We start from the raw sequence: 6764 nt of genomic DNA on the forward strand, positions 1-6764 counted from the left end.
CATTAATACACTCAAGTGTATTTTTTTATTCTAAAAAATACGCTCAAGCGTATTTTTGAGTGTATTAGTGCACTTAAAATACACTCAAGTGTATTTTATAAAAAATACGCTCTAGCGTATTTTTAAGCGTATTAGTGCACTTAAAATACACTCAAGTGTATTTTATAAAAAATACGCTCAAGTGTATTTTTAAGCGTATTAATGCACTTATAATACACTCAAGTTTTTTTTTTTTTAAATACGCTCGAGTGTATTTTTAAGCGTATTAGTGCACGTAAAATTCACTCAAGTGTATCTTTTTAAAACGAGCATTTTTAAGATAGATGAAGATACACTTAAGTGTATCTTTTAAAAATGAGTATTTTTAAGATACATTCATTTGGATATGAAAAGTGACCAGTTTAAATATGAACTGAAACAAGTACAGCAAATAAACTTTGTAAATAAACATATTTATTAACATTAAATAACATATCTACATTCAACGAAATCACAGCATACAATCAGGCATTTTTAACAGCATGTTTCCCTGTCCCCATACTTTCTTCGTTGCTTTCTTCAATATTGCAAAAGTTATGACCAATGCTAAAGTTTTCGGACGGATAGACAGACAGACGAACAGTTCAACTGCTAATTGCTATATGAGACCCTACCGGGAGCACAAAAATTAGTTAATTTTGTTGCAACAGGTGCAAATCTATATAACAAAGTGAAAACAATGGTTAAATAATCATTTTAACAGCACATTTTATTTACAAAGACTTCAGTCTACTTGTGCATCAGCCGCAGACGCCTTAAACAACCTCTCATCTTTTCTTCAACATCCACCAGGGGCTTGTCAAAGGTTTTGGCTATGACATCTGAAAAAATATGATTGACTATTCATTTTAAAAACATGCCAAAAAAACAAAATCTGTTCTTAAATAGAAAATACTCTAGCCAGAAAAAGAGGTTAAATATTTGCATATTAAGGAAGTCAACACAAATGAGTTTAGAACTGATTGTCCTGGAGACAGTGACTAGAGACACGGACAAAGTTTTTCAATCCTGTCTTCATGAATTTAAAAAACAAACATTGTTAACTGTCACTTGGATAATAAAAAAAAAACTTCACAAATGCTGTAATATAATGATCATTTATGCGACTGTAAACAGTAAGTGATATGAAAAATATTTGTAGGTTGTGTATTGAATTTCTATACAGGTAACTGGTACTTCAAATTTTTATGATGAAGAAAAAGTACCAATGATTGCATTTCTCTCAGCAGTGGGGAGGCTTGGTCTTGGTGACCCCGTTGTAGTTGTTGCTCCCTTCATGGAGCAAGTCACAAGCTGGTGGGGAGTGAACAGTCGGCACATGGCCTGTGCGATGGCCTTCACCTCCCTGGTTTCATGCTGGAGTTCAGCTTTAATGATACTCTGGAACCAAAAAATGAAAAGGAGTTTTGACAAAATATTTACAATTGGTAATTTCCAAAGCTTGTAATTTACTTTCATCTCATTTCAAACTCTAAAAATGTTTGTCACATTGGTCAGAATTGTGACGCTTTTAAAATGCAATAACCTGTATAGTTTTACCTCTCAACAAATCCAGCTTTCTTGTTCAAGGACAGGGCGAGGTTTGCCCACTTCAGTTCCCCTCAAGTTGGCCAGCTCGTGCAGGGTAAAAGCCTGGTGTATAAGTCCATACATCAGGTAGTATGATAACCCCTTTTGCTCTTGGGCAAGAGTTTAACCTTCAATATTAAAATATGAGGGAAAGAAATCTGTTCAGTAATAACCAGAAATATCTATAAATAACAATAAAGATGACAATAATCATAAAACACAACCACAACAATTCACTGTACACAACATTTACACTTTGTCATGTGTATGTTTATCTATATTTGCTTTAAATTGTGTTGTTTTTCCTTTAAATTGCAATACATTAACTTATCAATTTACATTTCCCAGTGACAATACATAAATATAATAATGATCATAATTAATTCAATAAACTAAATATAAAAAAAGAATGAAGAAATGGCAATACATACCTGTTAAAACTGTTCTTCAGTATAGACCGTTCCATAATCGATAAATTGACCGCCGCCATATTGTCAGTCACGTGACTGTCCGCCATTACACTGCTGCTAACTGGTGCGAGACTGCGATTCCAAAAGCCAAAAACGTAGAGAATACCCGCTTAACCGTTGTCGGATAAATAAATTACTTAATGAATTAATGTGAGGCGATTATCACATTTTTGTTGTTTAAATGATTGTTTGAAGTTGAGATTGATTGTTACAAATAAAATGTTTAAAATGCTTTCGTGTATTTGTTTTTTTTATATCTGTAATCAAGTGGTAATCATCGGCGAAAATTTGCCGGTTCAGTCGCTCATACTATGCCTTTGATTAGACTTGTTACTTTTAACGTTTCACAAACAATTCACGCATGTATTGTTGTGTTGATTTTAATAGCCGCAACATCAAGCAATTTATATTTTAATTAATACTTATTAAAGATTCTCGCGCAATTAATTACCGCTAGTTGTTTGTAATTGGTCTCATGTGGTAAAAATCTACATTCCAAAATCATAACATATTATATTAAGTATGATATTTTTGATACGCCTTCCTTTATTTTTCTTGTTCTAACTGATATCAAAGATAAAAAATTGTGGTTTGGATTTATATTTAATTATGGAATTTTGTCACGTTAAAAAACGAGCTTTTTATTATGAGAGAGTGATATTGATCTTGACGATCTTTTATGTGATTATTCGGAAGATGAAGAGAATGTGATCTATGTGATATATCTATATTTTCATCTGTGAATCATTTAACAGCTATAAAGCTAAAAAATACAAAAAAAATGTATTTTATAGGTCTTTGAAGTAACGCAAAACATATGGATAACGACACCAAATGTTTAGCCAATTAATCCACACAAAAAAACTCCGAAAAAAACACCTAAATAATATTTCAAAAATATATTATTAAGCGCCAAACGAATTTATTAATACATTTATTTGCAACTTTAAAAACGCGGCATAAGCATCAAATTAAAGATTATCTGAAGACTGAAAGGCCGACAATTTGACACAACAAAGAGCTCTATGCATAAGCCGTAATATTTTTTGCAGAAAAGCTTCAATAAATTACAATAGTAATACATCTAATTATAAAAATATAATTATGAATGGCATGAGTACGTTAGTGTGATAAACACAGGAGTAATAGAAAGTATAAGGGGTGCATTGAAAATAAACGTACTACAAAGCCCTATTAAAAGCGAAGTGCATGACAGTATTAACATGTAATTTTAATTTGATGGGTTTTGTACAGAGAATGACGCTATTGAGGAATATAAACATACAACTGAAAAACACAACTTTACATGATGCAATTTGAACTGTGTATTCATGTATATTGAAAACTCGTTACTAGTGAGTATGAGTGGCAAATATCTAACATTTTAACACACATATATCTATATTAATATTTTTTTTAAACAATATTTACCCCCGTTCGTGTCAAATGTAATTTCTTGTTTTATGATGTCGTTCGTGCATTGCCGTAACATTATTAATCTTCATACGAAATGACGTAGTTTTAATTAACCGATACCCGCTAAATACGTTAAATGTTATGTTTTTAGGTAAATTTTATAATTATCAAATACTTTTTTTCATAAATTAAACCAGGGATTAGACGGGCTAGTATCTTTACGGTGTACAATTTCTGATATTCTATATTGGACATAACTTTTAATTTGTACAATATGTAACATATCTAATGAACGCAACTGTTAAGTATGTCGGAGGTAAAATATTAAACCAAATGACTGCTTAATACTACCAGAAAGAGAAGACATGGTGGCATCATCAATTGTGTTTAATGACCAGACTGTCATCTGCCACCCAGTGTGGTTTATGACACCCCGGGATGACGCCATGTTGTTAGTTAAGTCTGGATAATATCTGATCAAAACGAGATAATCGGATTATGCAGAACAAACGGGCAATTCAACATTGGAATGCAAAGGATTACGCGATTTTAAGATTGATGCATATAATCAAATGATAAATATTGCATTTAGTTTAATTAAATGTTTTTTTTAATGTGTTAACGTGTTTATTTTCCTAGACAAATACCTAAAAAATGCACGTTTTTCAAACATTTTTCTGTTATAACACTAACTTAACATCTCCTCTAGCAGAAAAACTTTATTTCATACAATTTGCATGACAAACAAACAAGTTTTACAAAAAGAAAGAAATTCACCCGTTGAATAATCGGTGCTCTCTTATATATGTTACCGGTTGTTTGGCAGTAGGGTAATGGCGGACGCGGAGAGTATTCAGGGGAGATAATTGGGTAATTACTAAATTATGGAAAGGTATATTCCAAAAAAACAACAATTGAACCTCTTTTCCAACAAACTTATTGTTGATTTCCAAATTGTAGTAAATTGTTTTCATCACACAAAACTTCATGCTGACAGTATTTCAATACATTTTACAGAACAATCATAAGTCTCAATGTTAATTTAATTTAGCTCAATATTCAATTGCTGAAACCAGCTTGTTTTTCAAAAGTTGTTTTTTTCAAATAATTTCCTGTGCAAAAATTTGAACCAATCAAAAGTCTTATACCTCATTCCAGCCTTATGTCTGGGCAACCCCTATCAGTAGCCTTATCTGCCCCTACATAATCAGTACCCTGTTTAACTCTGAATGCCTGACAGATTGTTATCTGTTTATTGTTAGTGGTGTGAAAAGGGGTGTTTTTCGGCGTAAGCTGCATAAGCCAGCTTTTCACCTTAGCCTGACCTTTGTAAGTGTCAAATAAAATTCCAATAAAATTTCCCGCGGCTAGGTACGAATGAATACACTTCATTTATTCCATTGGCTGATTTGAGTATACCACCAGAACATTGGAAACATATCCGCGTCTTTGTAACACTGTTTTACTGTATGAAACAATTTTATCTCGAATGAAAAGGCTTAATAGATAGAACAGTTTTACACTCAATTCTCGACATCAATACAGTTTGTGCGTACACCTTTTATTTTCAGAGCATTACCAGCGCAAGAGCGTTTATACTTAAAAGGCTATGTTCTCATATTTAGTACTTACTTCCTTATTCCTGTCAACATGTTAACATGTAAAAGTATAAAGAGCAATGGAAGCGAGGCCTCACTTTAAAGCATTGCATTTCAACCCGCGAGGTATATCGGGTCAATTCGCGGGCATTCAGAGTTTATATACAGGTCATCACCGGAGTTGGCGGCCAGTAAAATAATCGTTATATAATAAAGACGCTATCCGTGAACTAGGTGACCTGGAATTTTCTTTAGACCAGAAATATGTTAAATGAAGATATTCAGCAATATAATTATGGTATGTAAATAATGAATGTAGGTAAAAATGCCAGAGGTAAAAATGCCATAGGTAAAAATGCCAGAGGTAAAAATGCCATAGGTAAAAATGCCAGATGTAAAGTGGTAAAAATGCCATAGGTAAAAATGCCAAAGGTAAAAATGCCAGACGTTATATAGTAAAACAGATTTTTGAGCAATGTTTTTTAAGGATAATGAGTATTGTACGGAAACAATTTTTTATTTGAACTTGTTCAAGTGTCTTACTAATACATGTAGACTGTAACTTTGTTGTTTTGTGCTTTATTCATTCTGTTTATTGGTTGGGATTTTTTGTTTCTTTGATGAATCGGTCATTAAAGGAAACTTGTTAAATTCATTGTAAAAGCTATTGGATTTTTATTGATGTAATGGAATCTTTAGATTTTTAAAGATAATAAATTATTAAACTATTAAAGCAATAAACAAGCAGGGTTTTGATGGTGATTATGTTTACATTGATTATTAAATGAGGCATGTATTGATACGTCTTGCTAATTACAGCATTTAAACTTAGAGCCGATAATATAAAGATTTTTAGAGAGTAAATTTTCCCCCCACAACTAAAATTTTGTACATAACATCTAACTGTATTTTTTTCTCTATCAATTGCGGATTTTAAAAATTCACTTAACTTTGTTAAAACAGAAAGAGCTTTCTCTTACATCATACATTATCACAAGTAATATGTTTGTACAAAATGCATAAACATATTATTGGTGTTATTTTGATGCATGTGTATTGTGTATTTATTATTATGGTTGTTTGATGTTTAGCTATATATGCTTATGTCGCAAATAAACTCGCTGTTCTGTTAATTTTATAATATTGGGATTTATTGTGCTCGAATCAAAGTCAAAAGTCTACACTGTGTATTAGCAACCTGCTGTGTTGATCACTTTCTTAGGGTTACTAGATTTACCGAAAGCGCGCGCTTTCGGTATCGGGATACCGAAAGCGCAATGGCATTACCGAAAGCGCATTGGATATATGCGTTACGTATACAATAGCAGGAGAATTAGGAACAAACTGTTAATATAAAATAGGGTTACTAGATTTACCGAAAGCGCAAAGGCATTACCGAAAGCGCATTGGATATATGCGTTACGTATACAATAGTAGGAGAATTAGGAACAAACTGTTAATATAAAATGTTTCTTGCCACATATTTAAATGTTTATTTATTTGAAATTTATTGAAATGCATACACGTTATTTGATTTATAAATCTTGTTCCATCATGTTATTATTTACTTCAGTTGAAATTATGTATTTAATGAAAACGCTTTGAATATTTTTTAGTTGTCTTCCAGAAATAACACATCGTTTTGGTTATCAGTTAGTTCTGGGATACCATA

At 31.9% G+C, this 6764-nt stretch overlaps 1 long non-coding RNA gene across 1 annotated transcript; it reads right to left on the reverse strand.

The window, feature by feature from the left end:
• Window positions 1–431: 431 nt before the first annotated feature.
• LOC127857064 (uncharacterized) lies at window positions 432–1715 on the reverse strand. The gene is made up of 3 exons (XR_008038303.1): window positions 1579–1715; window positions 1245–1419; window positions 432–860 (listed from the first exon to the last, which is right to left on the reverse strand). It is a non-coding gene; the product is annotated as an uncharacterized LOC127857064 (long non-coding RNA).
• Between the last annotated feature and the right edge of the window lie 5049 nt (window positions 1716–6764).

Source organism: Dreissena polymorpha, chromosome 14, assembly GCF_020536995.1.
Source record: "Dreissena polymorpha isolate Duluth1 chromosome 14, UMN_Dpol_1.0, whole genome shotgun sequence".
Classification (NCBI taxonomy): Eukaryota; Metazoa; Mollusca; class Bivalvia; order Myida; family Dreissenidae; genus Dreissena; species Dreissena polymorpha.